The sequence below is a fragment of the Dermacentor albipictus genome, chromosome 9 (assembly GCF_038994185.2).
Source record: "Dermacentor albipictus isolate Rhodes 1998 colony chromosome 9, USDA_Dalb.pri_finalv2, whole genome shotgun sequence".
NCBI lineage: Eukaryota > Metazoa > Arthropoda > Arachnida > Ixodida > Ixodidae > Dermacentor > Dermacentor albipictus.
The window spans coordinates 26,194,107-26,213,340 of NC_091829.1; the positions used below are offsets into that span (position 1 = coordinate 26,194,107).

At 45.8% G+C, this 19,234-nt stretch overlaps 1 protein-coding gene and 1 long non-coding RNA gene across 3 annotated transcripts in view; both read left to right on the forward strand.

The window, feature by feature from the left end:
- The window catches only part of LOC135901905 (uncharacterized), a 261,657-nt gene that overhangs the window by 143,574 nt on the left and 98,849 nt on the right, over nucleotides 1–19,234 (forward strand). The gene's annotated exons all lie outside the window — the stretch shown is intronic.
- Nucleotides 14,457–18,053, forward strand: LOC135901994 (uncharacterized). The gene is made up of 3 exons (XR_010564348.2): nucleotides 14,457–14,947; nucleotides 16,358–16,567; nucleotides 17,389–18,053. It is a non-coding gene; the product is annotated as an uncharacterized lncRNA (long non-coding RNA).

Sequence of the window (19,234 nt, forward strand, 5' to 3'; positions counted from 1 at the left end):
GTGCTACAGGCCGCACGTCCCGGTTATATATATATATATATATATATATATATATATATATATATATATATATATATATATATATATATATATATATATATATATATACCGTGCCCCGCGAAGGGAGCGCCTCAGCGGACACGGTGTTTGTGAGAAAGTTCAATTTGGACGCAGACCTCGGCTCAATTCGCTTCGTTGTTCTACTAAGAAGCAAAATAAAATAAAGAGAAATAGCTTGCGGATTGTATTAGAGGATGTATATATACTACAGGCGGGGCTTCTTAAATCTAAGGATTGGGAAAAGTAGGAAGTTTTCGGCGAGTTTGGAAACAAAATAAAAAGATCTATACGAGGTGGTTTAAACAACGCACAAAGAAGTCAGATGAGAGCGGGTTATGGTATTTCGGGAGGTCTGCGCCGGCATCGGTTTCGAATTCGGACGTCATCGACCAAAAAAAAAAAAGAAAACAAGAAAAAAAAACTTAAAAACAAAGTTGCCTCCCTGCCCCCCCCCCCTCTCCCTCTATACGGAGGGAAGGGCGATCAGATATCGCTGACGAGCATAAAAATGTACTCCCTGTCTGACGTGACCATGCAGTATATATTTTTCGCGAGAAATAAATAAATAAATAAAACGGGCATCAAAGGTATTATACCTCTCTTCGGGCTCACCCAGTTTCGAAACGACGCATTACCGACACCGTGCACGGAAGTACAGGGGAAACCCGGGAAGGGTGTGTTTCTTTTTGTGCGCGTGTTGATTTATTGGAAACTTTTGAAACGTACACGCGATACTGGGTTCTGTCGGCCAAAGGCGAAAGAATGCCTTACAAAAGAAGAATGCGTTTTTTTTAAATATATTTTCTTTGTTTTACTGCTCTCTTATGTTCGGTGCCGGTAAACACCGTGTTTACGACCGAAAAAGAATGCCCGGGGCCTTTTGAAAGAGCGCCGAAAGCAAAAGCCTTTCGGTTTTTTTTTTCTTGTTCTCTCCTCCATTCTTTCCTCGGGGTTCCCAGCAGCTTGCAAAAAAAACATTTCAGCTTTAGAAATAAAGTAGGTATGCAATCGGAAATCGACATCGACGAGAGCGTTTTTTCGGCACCGAGCATTCGCTGCTGCGATCCCATTTGCTTTTGCGTTCCTTTACTTTTCGTTCCGTTGCCAGGCATCACACCAGACTCACTTTTTTTGTTGTTGTTGCTGTTGTCCTCCTGTGCGCACAGCCGTTTTATTTCCCTCGCATCCCGTTCAACAACCCTCACACCTATACAGTTTACTTTCTTCCCCCGGATTCATTCCTCTTCAGCATATTCCCGATTCGAACGCTGGTTTTCCCTTGACTCTGGATTGGCATGCAATATTTCTCCACTTCCTTTTTTTCTTCTTTTCTTTTCTTTGTCGTCCAAAAGCTGGCTGAGTAAGATAAGTTTTTGACGGACTGCGCTTTCCGACGACAATTGAGAGGCTTTCTATGCATAAATGGAAAGCAGATGCCGCCATATGTCAGGCGTCTTTTTCGCGCAAAATATATGTAGGCCACAACACCGCGCCAGTAGATATCCTAATCCTAAAGTTATTTACCGCTTTTTTTCCCGCAGCACCTGAACACATGGCATGTCCAAAGCCGTTGAAACGCCTATGCCGAAGCCTGCGTGACGCACAATGCCTGTAGGCGCATGCGCAGCTGAGCGATGGATAACCTCGCTTGCGCGTCGCTCACGTGATCCCGGCTGTCCTGCACGAAACATGGGATTGCGTTCCTCCTCTCAGGAATCAAATTAATTGAATTATGGGTAGGCTTGTGCGAATATTCGAAACCTTCGAATAGCGAATCGAATAGTGTCCTGTTGGATTCGGTTTTTCGAATCGAATAGTCCCAATTCGTAAATGCGAACATATTTTTTTTTTTCGAATTCCTTTAGAATGCTTCTCGAATGTTTCAAAAAGTCAACCACGCCCAAATAAGCGTAGAATTGGAACAAAAGCACGGTAAATTTTCACCCCCGCGGGCATAGAGCATCGACATCAAACACGAGAGCTTGCGTAGTGGAGCAGGCTGTGCCATTTAGGTAGCCATACAAAAGCCTGTACAGCGATCGTTCTCCCTCTCTGAAAAGCCCTGTGCGTGCGAACAAAGTACTTGCTTGCTTCTAAACCTTCATTTGTGATTTTAACAAATACATACTTCATAATGTACTGTGTAATGACAGAAACTTGCTACTTTAAGAAAACTGGGATGTCAAATTATTTTTATTTTGATCGCGATGACGGCTTTTCATCGTTCGAAAACTATTGTAAAAGTATTTCATACTATATTCGCTTCTGGCGCTATTCGATTCGTATTCCATTCGGTCTCAAAAATCATTATTCGCAAACCCCTATAGTTACTGGGCTTGTTTGCTTACCGACACCGCGGTATGGTGAGGAGATACGCCGTAGTGGGGCAATCCCGCGTGATTTCGACCACCTGGTCCTCTTTGAACGTGCCTATAATGCAGGATACACGGGCGTTTTGTTGTTGTTGTTGTTTTCTCCCCTAAATTTCGCCCCCATCCAAATGTGGCCGCGATTCGCTCCCGCAGACTCTTGCTTCGCAGCGCAATGCCACTCAGCCGCAGAGCAGCCACGGTGGGTGCATGTTTCGGCAAAGGCTTTTTTTTTTTTTTGAAATTCAGACTACAGGTCTGTTTCTTTTCCTGTTTTCTTCTTTTTTTCATGGGAATGATAAATAGGAGAGGCCGGCGCATTTCTGGCGGCACCGCGGCTACTCCTTGTCACTTAGGAAGGGAAACAAATATGCGGAAGAGCGAATAATGACACACATCTTGAACTCAGTAGACCATCACATGTATAAGCGCTATACAGTCCAACAGTACACGAATCACGAAGGTTTGTACATGAGTTCAGTACACATGTGAATATTTAAAGCCAGATACTTTGAATGGCCAGAGCACAGAACACAAGATATTACACTGCAAAACTCCGAACACAAATAATTACACGTAGCCTTTGAAAAAAAGAAGGAAACGCGTTGAGTACATAAATCGAGATCTGTTAGTTTGTAAGAATCTAATGGCCTTGGCCAGTCCGCATACCTTCACCAGTATTCTTTTGTGGGGTTTAGTGCCTACTCGAGAACCTTAATCGAAATACTACTACTACTACTACTACTACTACTACCACTACTACCACTACTACTACTACTACTACTACTACTACTACTACTACTAATAATAATAATAATAATAATAATAATAATAAAGACTAAACAAAACGTTCAGTACTCTCTTTAAGTTGCTGCAAAGCGTTGCAAGAGGCCTTCGTCCTGCATGCATACAGCGTAATTAAAGATCACACGCCGATGGTGACGACTACGGAAATCTGATTTCGACTGAAAGGGACGCTCCGTGTTCTCATTCGCTGTGGCGTGTTATGCTTCGACGATACCCTCCCAAGAAGCAATAAATATCGCAGTTCACAAAGCTATACCTGTGTTTACGCTCTCGAGACGTATCCGACCACTTTATATGTTCTCTTTCCCTTGTGTCCCTTTATCGTTGAGGCGAGTAGTGCTCGACACAGAAGGGTCGCTTCGGGAAGCGCAGAGAAAGGGGGGAGGGGGGGGCTGAAGGGGACAGTGGATGACTAAATGCGTGCCGTCGCCTCTCGAAACGGTCGCGCTCGGACACGCCGGAACGAAAAACAGCGTGGAGGCGTCGGCCAACTGTTGTCGTCACTTCGGAACATATCGGATGGCGGAGAGGACGCGGCGAGTCCTTTTGTTTACGAGAAAGGAAAGAAAAGGGGGCGAGGAATAAGCGAGAGAGGGTGCGGAGCTGATTTTTGGAGAGGCGACGAGGGAAAAAAGTGGCGAGGAGGACGAGGAAGCGTAATTGGGCCCGCTGAGGGTAACGCAAGACAAACGGCGGCGGCGTCGAAACAGTATACGCTCCGCCCAGTCGGCGCCAATCAGGGCCCGGCTGCTGTTGGCAACGCGGCTGAAACATTTGTCTCAGTCCCGCGGGATCGCGCGTGGTCTCGATAAATGAGTGCAGCGCTGCGGAAATGCCGAGAGCCGTGGACGGCGAGAGTGCGCTTCAACGGGGTTCAAATACTGTAACCACACGGTGCGCATTCCTCGCGTATTTTCGTCGCCCCCGCGTCCGTTATCACGTTCCGAAATATATATATATATATATATATATATATATATATATATATATATATATATATATATATATATATATCGGTGTTGTCGCTGCACGCGGGTTGTACGCGGAATCGATAACTAAGTGCAGACCTACGGAGATGCCGAGGTGAGCAAAAGTGGACGGCGCGCTCGCGCTCCAATGGAGTCGGTAACCACATGGCGCGTATTTCAGGCGTCGCGTTTCACGTTCAGCGAGCAAATAGCAAGGCGTACGTCACCCGTGGATTGCGCGCGGTTTCGACAACTGAGTACAACGCAGTGGAAATGCCGAGACGAGTAAAAGTGAACGAGATGTTGCGCTTAAACGCAGTCGGTAACCACACGGTGCGTATTTCAGGCGTATTATCGGCGTTGCCGCGCCTGTTTCAGGTTTGCGAGAAATAGCGGCGTTATCGCGAACCCAGATGCATACCATGTGTTCTCCTACGTACCAATACAACTAGCTCGGATGAACACCTTATTCTCCTGTATGTTTTAAAGGAACACTAAGCCGGACACAATATCAGCTGAGACTGGTATCGTACACTCTTCAAAAAGAAAAACTATATTTTCATTCATTTGGAAATTAATACACTTGAAATTTTAATGACGGAAATGAAGGACAAATTTCCCTCTGTAGAATTTCGCGCTGCGATTCCAGCGTCCGAAAGACGCCGCGGGTTTCAAAGTGTTTCTTCGGTTAAATGGGTGCACTGATGGGTCCGCGAGGGGCGCTACCTAACATCCCGAAGGCTCGATTTAGTACACACAGGCCAATATCCCAGAAATGGGACGGGGTGGATGTCGCCACGGGAGCTTAATCGTAAAGACAGCGTAACAGGTCCCACCAAACTTGTGACAAATAAATAGATAAATTGATAAATGATTTACTGACGGGAAGCTGCAGGCAAAAAACCAGCACAACATCAAGAAACCACAAGTCTTGACGCCAACAGCTCGACTTCTGCGCTCGCGCCATACGTATACGACAGTGCGCCAGTGCTACTGCCCTGTGTCGGCTCTTCTTCACTGCAAGATAAATAAACAGCTAAATGAAGGAATAAATAATCGCCCACGTAATGTAAAAAGCAATGGATCGGCTCACACCTGCGGGAAGCCGTTTTCTTGTCCATTAAAGGAAAATAAAGAAAATAGATGTATGTGAGTTGGTGGCACCACGCGGAGGCGCCGGCTGCTCCCCTGATCCAATGTGCAAAAACTAAAAAGGAAACATTTTGACAAGAGCAAAGCCACAGATACATAAGCACTTAAGAACGAGTTCCCGCTAGTAGTTCACAAGTTGATCGTGACACGTAGGATCGTGACACATTTACCTTCTTCTTATTGCTTTAACGCTTCGGTTAAGCATAGCAGATGTCACCGAAGATACTTAGCACTTCGTTGAGTGTATCTTTGGGGTCAGGGTCGAATATCACAGTCAACACCAGCGTCTCCTTACCCAACTAGTTATCGCTTTGACCGTCAGTGTACAGTTGGCGGCCTGTCCAGCAGAAGTTCGGCCGTCAACCGCGGCGTGCTCCTTTCCCGGCTCTGCACAATATTATGCGAGTCGCAGTGGCTTATCTATGGTCGAGCAGATGGACGCGAATTGTGTGACCGCATTTCTAAGGCACTGGTTGAATATCGAATCCTGGTGTGCGCATGTGCGCGCGCACGCAGTTCAGGAAATGCAAATGTTCAAGTGGAAGTATAGATGACGCCCAACGTTCGGCGGTCCGTTCCAAACGCAACACTTACTTCCCTTTCTCTCTCTTCCTGCAGTGCGGGCTTGAGGGCGGAGCGTGTACTGAACGCTCAAGCTGTCACCCAATCTCTTGTTACCCTCAGTCAAAAAAAAAAAAAGAAAAAAGCCCGTGTGATACGAGTCGCAGGCCTTGTTCGCAGAGCAGTACTGAGGTGGTCGAGAGAAGCGTTTATTGGGCTTTTAGGGGAGGAAAGAAAAGCGTCCCTGTTTTCACTTAGCCAAGCTGTTTGCTTCATTTCGTTAACGCCGCGCGACCGTCCCTCCGACTTCGTGTGTATAATCCTTCGACGTGTCTTTCTTGCCTACAGCCGGCTGCTCGTTGGGGGTTCGTTATCCTTAGGCAGCCGACTGTTCTTTCTTCGGCTTAGGCGGCAAGAGACGCCGCCGAACTAGAGAGAAAACAAAAGCTTTCTTGCTTTCTTCCTTTCTTTCTTTCGTCCCAATCACATCTTGTTTTCCTTCCTCCACATTAATCTCGAGCGTTTTCTCTTGTCTTTGGCACGTGCCTCCTCTTCCACCCGTTGTCATTTGCTTCTTTTTTTCTTTTTCTATTCCTACGTTCACTAAATTGCGCCCGTCGACAGTTTGCCTTTGTTTGCCCACTGTCGTCCTCCGCACTCTTCCTAATTGTTTCCGGCATAAAAGAAAACGGAGCAGCAGATATGGCGTTGCTTCTAAAACAGTTCGTTCAAGGTATTCCTTTCTTCTTTTCTTTTCTTTTTTTTTTTATTCGGAGAGCTTCCGCCGACGAACAAGCGTGCACGAATTAATTACTTTCCTGGAAGGCTTGAAGGGCCGAGAACTCATCTTTTCTTTTGTCGTGGTCGAATCGCGGGAACCTCGTAGAGGCATTCTAATAAAGACGACCATTTGTTAAAAGCTGCTCAAGGGCCTATTCAAGACGGGGACCTCGTTCTGCGCTTGTTGAGGAGTATAGAGAAATCGGCAGTAAAAACTACCGTGCCTCGGCTCTTTCAAGTTTAACGTCATATATAACTGAACAACCACAGCTCTGCGAGACGGCAAGAACGATCATATCGTCTTGATATGCTTGTGCAGTATATTCCACATTGTTATTAATACTTTTCAAATTTAACACGGAATCGATTGCGCCAAATGTCCTTTCTGTGTATGAAGCAAGATGCATTCGGAGCTGCATACTGAACTGGTCAATTCACATTCTTGACGTTAAGCTTTCAAGCGCGGTATAAGCTTTCATGCGCGGTATAACGAACCCGCGACCTGGAGCTGCGCAGCGCAGCGCGACACCGCAGCCATTAATTAATTATCACGCATCATGCCGGGGAGTACAGCGATCGCCAGGTCGACCAAGAAGGTCTGATTCGGCGAGCACAACTGGCAGCAGCATCCAGCGGAGCCCTGGACTAAGGGCAACCGACCGTTGTGCTAGAAGATGGACGATTCCATCTGAAGACCGCAGAAGACCAGCGAATCTAGAGCTAATAATGTTTTCACTCACTCACTCACTCACTCACTCACTCACTCACTCACTCACTCACTCACTCACTCACTCACTCACTCACTCACTCACTCACTCACTCACTCACTCGGCGCCGGTGTTCAACTTTTTTTTTCTTTTTTTAATGCAGAGCCTGATCTGCTGCAAGATTAGCTGAATGGTAAAATGGAAGTTACCCACGTGGTAGACGCAGCTGCAGTTAACTCATGGCGAGTGTGTTTACTTTCTGCTTTTTTTTTTTCAACTTGTGGCCAATATTTGCTTAGCGAAAGAACTGCGGTTTGAACCGCGAAGTGTATACGCCTTAAAACACAAACGTAGGCACCCACGGATAAGTCGGCAGGAAAACTGCTTAGACTTGTCCTTTGCGACAACAATGATTTTTTTTTTTCCTTCTATCCGAATCACCACGCAGGCCCATATTTCTGCAATAGCGTCTACAATCTTTTCTTCTTTATCGCTCGTGATCACCATCCACCACGTGTGAAGCTTCCCACGGTATAATAGCAGCTGGACGTGCGTCCTTGCGATTGAGATGAGAAAAGTAAAACACGGAGGTATCGGACGTCCCCACCGGAAGTCAAGGCTCCAAGACACGTACACTGGCTCTTATCGCGAAAAACGTGGCCTGGCAATGCAGTCACGTGCAGATGTTTGTGTTGGCTACGTGAAATATACGACGCCGCGGAGGATAGGGCTCCGGCACAGCGTTTATTCCTCGTTACTGATGCGCGGTAACGCAGCCTCTTGCGATCGAGAAAAGGACAACTTTTCTTTTTTTTTTCTTGCGCGAAAGTGAAGCATAGTTAAGTGTACAGACTACGCTTATCGTGGCGTGCATAACCAACTATAGTGGTGCAAACGGTTCACGCTGCAAAGTGCATTGCTTGCAAGAGCTTATAATTTGTTGCGTTCACAACTCGTACGTACATAGGAAGCCCCGTTTAATACGCGTGAGAAGCTGGAGAAGTTCGTTGTTTTTAAAACAAAGCTAACAGTCCCGCTTCAGCCCCTTGAGCGTGTTAGCATTAGGAGTGTCAAAGTGATAAAAAAATAACGGTGACTAAAAATGGAGCAGAAGCTCGCTATTGAGGAATTGTCATAGACTGCCTAGCATTATTGCGAATCAACACATTCGAAGCTTATAGTGTGCCCTTGAAAGCAGGATTGGCGTTTTCTTTAACGCGGTAGCGTTAAGGGACCCGTGTCGCAAAAAATCCGATGTCGGCGTAGGCGTTGGCGTACGCAGCCGAGAAAATAATCCCGAACCACGCAAATTCTATACGGCACTAAAGCTGTTCTTCTATCACCAAAGTTGCTCATACCTTGCCATACGTTCTTGACAAAGTTATTCCTGGGAATTTTGAGAATGGCAGCCCCCGAACGAATGTCATGAAACAAAACACCGACAGCGCATGCCTTTTATGTTAGCTCTTCTCAGACTGAAATACCAAAAGTGCGAAATAATTAACTGCACATCGGCCCACGCAAGAGAGAGGCCGCGTTTCTACCACTAAGCTCGCCTTCGGGCATATATTTCGCTGCCGGCGTTTCGCGGTACAGACGTTCCGGTTTCGCTGCAGTTGCCCGAAAACGTGAGAAGCACTCAGGCATCTTTGAATGCCATCGCATTCCGCTCTTATAAAGGTGAAGCTTAAGCGTCCTCCAAGCGTTTTAAATATATATGCAACTCCCATGGGGAATACCACCCACACTATGACGATTTATCCTTTTTCGTAAGGGGTCCACGCTCTTGTAGTGCTTTCTTTCTCGAATAATTGATCCGCCCACGCGCTCTCCTTCGTTCCAACACGTCCTTTTCAGAAACTTCTCTCGGTTGTCGCAGACGCAGTTATTTGGCTGCTTGCGTTTTGAGCGCCTGCCTTGGCCACAGAAGGTTTCTCCTGCGTTCTAACTGGACCTCCGGAAGGGCTGACACACACACTTTGCGTGAGCCGGTCACGTGTCGAAAGAACGTTTTAAAGAAATATTTTAAAGAAATATAACAGTTTGGGCTTTGACTAAGAAAGGTATTCCCTTCAAACTGCTCGTGTACTTAAATGCACGTTAAGAAAACACGAGATGGCCAAAATTAATCCGGTGTCCCCCGCTATATTTCGTGCCCTATAATCACGCTGTGTGTGTGTGTTTCTTATAAAACGAAAGAATGTTTACGTCACTGTATACGTACGTCAATCTTATGGACAACTGTTGACTACTTTCTCGTGTTCCATGTTGAACCACCGTGCAGCTTTTTATGTTTTGTGGTTCCTGTCAAGCGAAAGTGCGCCGGACGCGCATGTTACATTGTACCTCTTCCATATAGTGGTTTGATCTGTTACATGATTTCAACAGTCTACATGGTAATATCTTTTTTTTAACACAATGTTGTCAAAAAGTGTCGCTAAATCAACAATAAGATCAGGAGCTCCGGTTCCGATGAGCCTACGCGGAAATAAGCGGGGGACAAGAATCGAATCTCATTACAGTATGTTAATGTAATATCAACATCAAAATTTACAGTGTCTGTTTTCTAGAAAAATATACGCAGGTAATGAGGTCGGGGAGGCCGATTCTAGAAAGCCATCCGTTATAACTTGGCCTTTCGCCGAATTTGAAAAATATTTTGTGCTTTTCTGTCGTTTTTTTTTCCCCGACTCGAAACGCGTCCGTCGAAGCGATGATTTACGACCGTAAAAGAGACGCGCGGAGTTCGGCTGCGAGTATCTCCAAAGAGAATATAAAACATAGGTCGAGGTCTGGAGTACAACGACGGGTACGCACACTGGACGTTATCGGAAGGAAAAGGTACAACGGGAATGAACGAAGAGTGAGAAGAAGAAAAAAAATGAAAAAAAGGGGGGAAAGAAGGAGGAAGAACTGGGAGGCGTCGATAAATGCAACGGGTACGCAGAAGTATAGAAGGTTGCCGCCGATGACAGGGGCAGGCGGCGATTTATGACATCCTCTCGCTGGCGCCGTTGCGCCGACGATGTTCGCGGCAAAGGCGCCGAGAAAGTGACGTGACGTATCGCCCCTACGCTACGGGCGTTCGCGTTCGACGCAGGGCGCCGCCGACCAGCGCGGGAAGCGCCGGCTCAGCGCCGCACTCCGGTGTTCTCGCCCGCGTTTGGCGGGAAAGAAAGGAGGGATGGCATTGCAAGAAAGGGTGGTGTCTGAAAAATGAGTGACGTTGGTGGGGTGCGAGCACCGCGTACTATATTTTATTATTCGTGCATGCGTGTGTGCATTTGCGAGTGAGTGAGTGAGTGAGTGAGTGAGTGAGTGAGTGAGTGAGTGAGTGAGTGAGTGAGTGAGTGAGTGTGAGTGAGTGAGGGAGTGAGTGAGGGAGTGAGTGAGTGTGAGCGAGTGAATGAGTGAGTGTGTGAGTGTGTGAGTGTGAGCGAGTGTGAGTGAGTGAGAAGCGAGTACGAGCGAGGTAGTGAGTACTTGCGTGCGTACGTAGCGCCGCGTGGGACCCAGCGCGCCGTAGCCGGCTTTTACGCAAAGCGCGCGCCGCACGAGCTACTGTAGAATGATTTGGCTACGGGAAATGTCTCACAGGCTGGCTCAAACTAGAGCATCACCCAATTAACTGATGCAACAGAAGCAATGCGGGTAAATATAGAGGCTAGAATCATCACCATTATGAGTTGGGTTGACCCATTCATGGCGAGCTCACATTGAAGTATAGCCGTGAAAAGCGGGAACGACGATCGAGTCCCACATAGCATCTGTCTGCATCGCTGCTCTGGTGTACTGTAAGAAAATAACTGTATCACGTCACAAGTAGTGACTGGTACCACTACTCAGTGGCAATGACAATTCCAAAACCATATCAATGGACTGACCCAGTAGTCAGGTGAACTTCAGTCAGCGTCTGTGATCCGGACTGAGTGACCGAACGATATCCCCAGTGTAGGGTAGCCAACCGGGCTCAGTCCTGGTTAACCTCCCTACCTTTCCTTTATCATTTGCTCTCTCTCTCTCTCTATAGCTCGGCGGACCGAGTGAAATGGAGGGACGTCCATATCACTCGGTCCGCCGAGCACAGGGCGCGTGTATGGACGGCTGTACTCCGCACGTAAAACACGTACAGACGAAGTTGACAAAAGCGCGCTCATGTTGTCCGCTGCGAAATCCTCCGTCGCGGGCTTTCGAGCATTGCAGGCGCCGTCCAGTCTGGTACCAACGCTGGAACAGGAGGACTTGCTTTCCCGAGTCAAGTCCCATGAGGAGGACGAGTGTTCGCATCCAGACGCATGCACGGTGAACAGAAGCTGTTCCCTCCTTCGCCTGCTTTAGCAACCTCCCAAGTGCCCTCTGGCCTGCCAGGAATTTAGCACGTTTAGTATAACGTTCGCCGAGCTTCCGTGCACGGCCCAAGGAACAGGTCCGTCGGAAGCTCTTTGTACGCGCATTTCGCAATGCTCGCCCGCGCGCGGTGTCCAGACGCGGCGCTCAACAACCTACACTCTTCTCTGACTGGCAACGAAAAGGAAATAACGCAAATGAAGAACTACAGACACATCGGCGGCGGGTGGTATTCCAGGGAGGGCAAGGGCGTAACTCCCTCCCCCCCTCCTCCACGCCTGGAGGCACATGTGTCGTGCGCGCACTTTGCGTGTGCCGCCTTCGGCAAGCATGACCGCGAGAACCGAAAGCGTGCCGAAACTGGTTTTCCCGCGTCCCCAGGTCGCGTGTGTGCTCGCGTTCGCGATCTTTTGCCTGCGTGGCCTAGACCTCTAAAGTCAGCTCGCCCACGACGCTGTCTCTGCGCACGCGTTGCCTCCGGCAAAAAAATATAAGAAATATAGATATTATATAAACAAGTGCAGTGCTGAAGAACCGAGAGCTCGCATGGTGCAGTCGTAACAGCGCGTCCTGCTGACAGCGTATTGTGAAAGCAAGGTGACGTTAAACAATTAAACAAATAAATAAATAAATAAGAAATATGCCGCGCAGTATGCTCAGTACAGTTACACATCAATCGCGATGCGTAAAGATCAAATAATACGCTACCTACAAACATTCCCATACAAAAATGCTTCCTTACTTTCTTTAGAACTTTTATCAACATCCTATCAACTTTAGTAACATCCTATTGACTTTTACTTTTTAGTAACGTTTGTCAAAAGAAAGTTGGTTACTTCTTTTCTAACTTCAGTATGTAAAAAGAAAGTTACTAGAAAGTTAAGACACACTATTTTAACTTTTTAAAAACACGATTCAATAGGAAGGTAATAAAAATAATTATGTTCTTAAAGTACATAACCCAAGTTACAAAACATGCATGAATATTATTCAATAAGGTTATAATTATTCAGTGAACATAGCTGGTGCAAGACAGTGTTGTTTCATGGACAGGTGTAACTTTCCACAATTTGCAATCAACTTTCTAGTAACACTGGTTACTACAAAGTTGTTAAAAATGATTTAGTGAAAAATGAACATATAACAGCATCTGAACTATAAATGAATATGCAAAGACTGGCTGCATTTAAAAAAATGTTTTTTTTTTGCACAGTAACTGTTTTCCTAATTTTTAATCAACTTCTTAGTAACAGATGATAGTAGAATGTTCATAGAAAAAAAAAATGCTTCTAATACCGGACGCTAAGAGAAAATATGGTCTCACCAATTCAAGATGTGGGCACGTATTCTCGAAAACACGACAGCTAGTGCCATGGGAAGCGTGTATATGAGCGGTGATCATGAATTTGTGCTCAGTAGGTGTCAAAGAAGCCCGTAGGCCATGCACCATCGCACTAGACGGCGCGCTGATCGGCTCGTGTTCGCCAACTAAAGCGGGAGACACACGGTCCGATTTGGTGTCCAATCCGGCGTCTGACGCGCCGAAACTGCAGCCCGAATCGAGGTGTTTTGCCGTGCCGAAGCGCCGGATCGGACGTCCGGCGTGCGACAAACCGGGCAGATTTTCATCGTTCGACGTGTCCGACAACTGCACCGTCGTCTGGCCGTAGCCATTGGCAGCGCGGCTGGCATGTGACGTTCTCTGACGTTCCCTCCACGGAGGCGGTGCTGGCTTTCCGGTTTCTCGCAGTTATTCTTTTTCCTTGCCTGCTGCAGTTTGTTTCTGACATGAAATAGTTACCAGTTCAGTAAAATTATCTCGAACGTGTGCCTGTTACGCAAACCAGCGCCTTGTACACTAGCGCTAAGCTACTGGTGAGATCGGGAGCCGCGACGCGAGGGCATTTCGCGAGCAGACATCACACACCGACCGTCTGAGCGAGGCCGCTCGCTTCGCTTGCACGTTTGCCCTTCGCAACGACTGCGTCGAGTAAACCAATTGTATTTAATTACGGCCGACCTAAGTGTACAGTGTTCATTGTTTTGGCAAAAATAAGCACTCTTCGACGAGCTCGGACTGGATCGCAAGCGCCGTCGGCTGCAGCGTCCGCCTAGCTATGCCTACCGGCCCTATCGCTGGCTTTAGCGGAGCCGTCAGTGGACAACCCGCCGTCGTGAAGTGTTCTGTCACTCACAGGGGCATAATTTTATCGACAGCCTTCGCGTAAAGCGAAGCAGTGTGGTGCAGAGTTGTTTATATTGCGTTTCTCGACGTGAATATCAACTCAAGCTGGGGAGTTGGATGTGGGCGGAGCTTACGCGCCGCTCATGCCGTAGCATGCAGCGCCGCACGTCGGATCGGACACCGAATCGTACCGCGTGCGTCTGTATAGCTCGCTCATGGTTCGGCTGAAGTCCCCGTATACACTTTATAAATAAGGAAGCCTACCTAGGCACTGTAAACCCAATTATTGGGGCCTAAATGCCTCTCCGCCTCCTACTACGGCTTCCTTTGAGTGACAGTCTGATCTCGAAGGCCATGCTTTTGCAACCTGCATGCACCTGAAGCAATTGCGAATCTTGAAGGCAACATCCGCTTAGTTTTTATTATATATACATTTCCTTAAACTTCGTATCACAAAGTACAAAGTACACACTTCTGGACCAAATAAATTTATTAAAAGACTCTATCAAATGTTATTAGGAAAAAACACGCAATTTTTTCATTTAAGATACATTTTTCTAAAAAACCGCAGAGTGGCGCTACTGTAGTATTTGTTTGGTCGACACACCACGTTGGTTGTCGTTAGTGCTCCCTGCAGTAAGGTGGTATTTGAGGTAAATTTTAGAAGTGCCTAGACAAAACGTGCTGCTTGTTGTGTGCAGTGACCATCCCAAACCCTCCGGACTCGTGTAACGCCATTAGTTCGCCGTGTGTTTCGAGCGATCCACCAGTGTCGTCAGTGAGTGCCCTAGTACAGCTCCCGTGCGAACTGCCTTTGTTCTGCCGAGCTGCCTGCCGGCGCTCTCGTCAAAAGTCTGGTACTGGGGCTTCGAATTGTAGTGTTTGGAAGACTGTTGAAGGTTGTGCTTTTGTGGAGCTGGAGTTCATCGGCAGTTCTACAGTGCTTGCGCCAGAGAAACGTCGGTGCTTCTGTACCTGTTAGACGAAGGAGCGTTTGCCAAGTCTTGAAAGGTAAGAAAGTTTGGCGCTTGCGCGCATTCTTGAAGCTTATGATTTGCGTAATGAGCGTTGTGTAACTAGCAAGAGCAAAGCGCTTTCCTATCGTATGTTAGCCATGTTGCTGTGCACATTTAGCAAGCAATTTCGCGAAAGCTTCCTCTGATGTTACAGCGTACTTGCATTCTGCTACCCGCCTTGATTGCTATGCCTGAATGGGCACACAATTATGAAAACACATTGAAAGTTTGTGTTCGTTCGGCAGTGCGTAATAATTTGAAGACTGCGATTTTGTAGCAATACTTACCCCTCGATTCTATATCACTCTTCTCGCCCACCGCTAACGGCCGGCAGCTGCAGTACGTAGCACGGGCCGGGGCGTCGGTCAGCCTACTAACGAATAGCGCAAAGGAATACCATCGCTACAAAATCGCGGTCTTTAAATTATTACGCAAATTTTGTGCACAATGAGATGTTATAAACACACCTTGCATGTACATGAAAAAAAGGTTTACAACAGAGATGACATATATGCATGGGCACATATATGTGTCAATAAAATACTCGAGCCTCTTTCTGCCTACAGAAAAAGAAGTTATGTCTTCTCGAGGGCATGGCTGCTTGTAATAATGAACCTCTAAGGGAAGGTTTTCTCTAATCCCTATTTTTGATATCTAAATGCTTATGTGGCATGTACAAACTGCTTGCATCCATTTCTCATTGGGATGAGCTGTCTGAAATTTATTTTCAGTAAGAATTGCAATAATTAACTACTTTCACCTGTCTTCTAATGACTAAAGTTCTATGCTTCTACCTTGACAAACCTTTTGTGAAATTAGTTTGATGAGGCCCAATATACAGCGCTTTCTAAATTGAAGGTATCAGTACCTATTAAAGACTACGCGAACTATGAAAATGCTGCTTGCGTATATTGTTTATTCACTCTGTCAGACAAAATCTTTACACCCAAGTGCAGTCAGTAAATTTAAAAGTGCATGCCTGCAAGGGGAAGTCAGAATTGTATTTGAAGACAATTGCATCTTGTTTGATAGTTCTCGAGCACTTGTGCGCCACTAATCGAGCACAGCTTGGCCCTATACTCGATGAGGCTTGAAGCTTTCAATGTCTGCTAATCACTAAAACAGCACCAGATCTCACTCTGTGTCAAGGGGTGGCACACATTTGCTTAGTTCTAGGCAGATGCATGTCTTTTTTTCGCATTGAAGTTCCCAATACTTTCTAGTCTTACGTAAAAGTACACAGCTCAGTACAATGCATGTATGGTATACGTAAGGCTGCTTTGTTCTTTAAACCGAATCAACAAGAAGCAGCGACTTCCGTTTTTGCAAACCTTACCCTACTTCCTAACCATTCCTTGATCAAATGCGTATAAAATGAATCTTTGGTTGTTGTATTCTTTCACAGGTAGACATCGGTGACAGTGTATACGTTGAAAAGGGCCTGCTGAAGAGGCTGTGCCTGGATGCTAACAACTCAGGCTTTCACTTCGCGGAGGGCCTCCTTAAAGCTCCTTTTTCAATAGAACACGTTGAAGGGAGGTCCTTCTTTGGGCGGCTGTCAAATGCCTTCCACAGAAGGATCCGTTGGATTCCAAGAAGGTCAACACCATAGTAGGTATGTATGTCACAAAGAAGCATCTTAATATTCTTTGTGCAGTTTTCAACAAAACTCCTTTCATGGCAATTTCAATGCTATCTTAGGGTATACTCCTTTCTTTCCTGCTAAAATAGCTATTAACCTGATTATAATAGCATATTATAATGCAAGCTTTGCCACCATAACTAGAAAATTGTCATTACTGTTGGCATGTGTATTTTTGTGATAGAGGCCCTGGTCATGTGAATGCACTGATAATATAATATCCTGTCTTGTGGAAAGCTAACATGTTTAGTAACAAGCTCACTTTGACAATGTCTGCCTGCACAACAAAGGCATTTTGTAATCTTGCTGTAGAACGTCCGTAATGCCTGTTGAACTGCTTACATGTTGCTTGTATCATTTCGTGTTTCTTAAGTGCAACATAAAAATCAACTCTTCTATGTACCTGTGCCCAAGCAAAGCTGCAGCATAGTTATGACTGACACCTTGCCTTTCCTAAGATAATTCACACATAAAACTTCCATGTACTAGTCACAATACGAATATCGAAGTTCATTAAACTGAAGTTGATTTACAGCTTTTGTTTGTAGATGACAATTGGTACGATAGAGTTTATGTGTCGTGCATCTGTTGGTGTTATGCACATCCATCACGCTCCCAGCTTTAATGCACGAATTCAGTCATTTCATGCATTTTTAGGACTTTGCACAAAACAGGTGGAGATGTTTATAGCTCACAGGATTGAAAGCTTGTCTCTTGTGCACTTCTCATGGCACTTCTTGTCTCATGTCACTGTAGCAAAACTAATATATTGCCTTTTTTCTTCTCATTTCTAGACTACACAACGCAACATTTCAGCCTACTTCCAGGGCAACTGGAGAACTCGTCCTCCTTACTAGCCCGGGGATATTAAATGGATGTGTTCAAGCACAAATGGAAACCCGTCTTCTTCTGTTGCATGCCACACCTAGCCACTTGGCAATCACTATTCGCCAAAGACAGATAGTTGACAGGATGTTACTAGCAAGTCGTTAGGATATATAAAGGTGGTTAATAAATAGTCATTGCACAGTTTTTAGGAAGCAAATAAAAATTTTATTCAGAGATAATCAAAGCTTACTTTTGCAATATATAATTGCAAAAGTAATTACCTCTGGATAAAATTTTTATGTACTTTCTAAAAACTGTGAAGCGACTATTTATTAACCACCTTTATACATCCTAACGACTATCTAGTAATATCCTGTCAACTATCTGTGGCGAATAGTCGACAGGATGTTACTAGCAAGTAGTTAGGATGTATAAAGGTGGTCAATAAATAGTCGCTTCACAGTTGACACTTTCTAACGACATAAGATAATAAGCAGTCGGTAAGAATTCTATCGACATTTTATATCTATACTTTCAATTCAATATCGGTGGCCAATAGTCGGCAGGAGGTTACTAGGAAGTTGTTACGGTGTCTAAAGACGTTTTATAGAATGTCGATAGGTTCTAGTAACATTTGTCTAAAGACTGTTTATAAAATGTTACTAAAATTTTTTGTAAGGGTTAGCATGCGTAAAAATACCGCGGCTGGTAGCCACCTCGAAAACGGAAGTCGGGTAGGTGTATCACGCATATATATATATATATATATATATATATATATATATAATTGCCCTGAGCACGCTGTGCTCGCGGTACACATACGTAAGTTATTGACGGTGATTTACGGTTGGACGCAGCGCATAAACAAACAACAAAGTTTGAACAGCCTAAACTTACTGTGTTTGTGAGCTGCTTTCATTCTGTGTTTTGGATCACTAACTTTTCTAAGCGATGTTAGTGGTTTCGCCCACTTCAAGAACTTGTATGAATAAACTTGCACTAAAGAGGCACTTTCCTTTGGTCGCCTTGCACAATCAAGATATTTCCAACGGTACGATGGCCAGAGACCGATGAGGAAACGTTTTTTCGCAAACAGAAATTCTTTTTGGTAAAGCTTGACGAAGAGTTGGCGAAACCATAGAATGAGCCTGAACAACTCGCAAACATTACGGAAAATTCGGGAGATTTGGCAGGTGTGCAAAGAAGTAATACTTGTGGCAAAGCTTTCTCTTTTCTCAGTCGAATCACGTAGTTCTCGCCTATGTAGCGCCACTGGCGCAAAGCTTTATAACCAGAAGTAAAGGTGCTTTCGGCTAAATTACTTCCTGCAAGCGGACGCTCACATCTCTATGGTGATCCACGGTCCATGATTAAAAAAAAATGTGCAGGAATCATTGACGATGATTCTTAATGTAAGCGAATAACCCGAACAAACGAACGAATGTGTGAGCGATCCAGCGAGAGAGAGAGAGAGAGAGGGGGGAAGGGAGAGAGAGAGAACGCTTTCTTTGCCGAATCTGACCAATGACCATCGACGGACGACCGACCAATCTGGAAAACGGCTGAAAACACCAACAAAGACTGTTCCCATTAAAAAGAGAGAGAGTGAGAGAGAGCGAGAGAGAGAATTTCACGATGCGCAATTCTCTCCAGCGATTGTCCCACGAAACTCCATGGATTGTACAGCGCTGCACGCATTTACGCATACGCGGTGCCCAGTCACCCTGCCCCGAGCGTAACCTCTTCCTGCGGTCATGCATCTGCCGCGGGCGACGCCCCTCTGCTCGCGTGGCTCGTCCTTCAGTGTCTGGT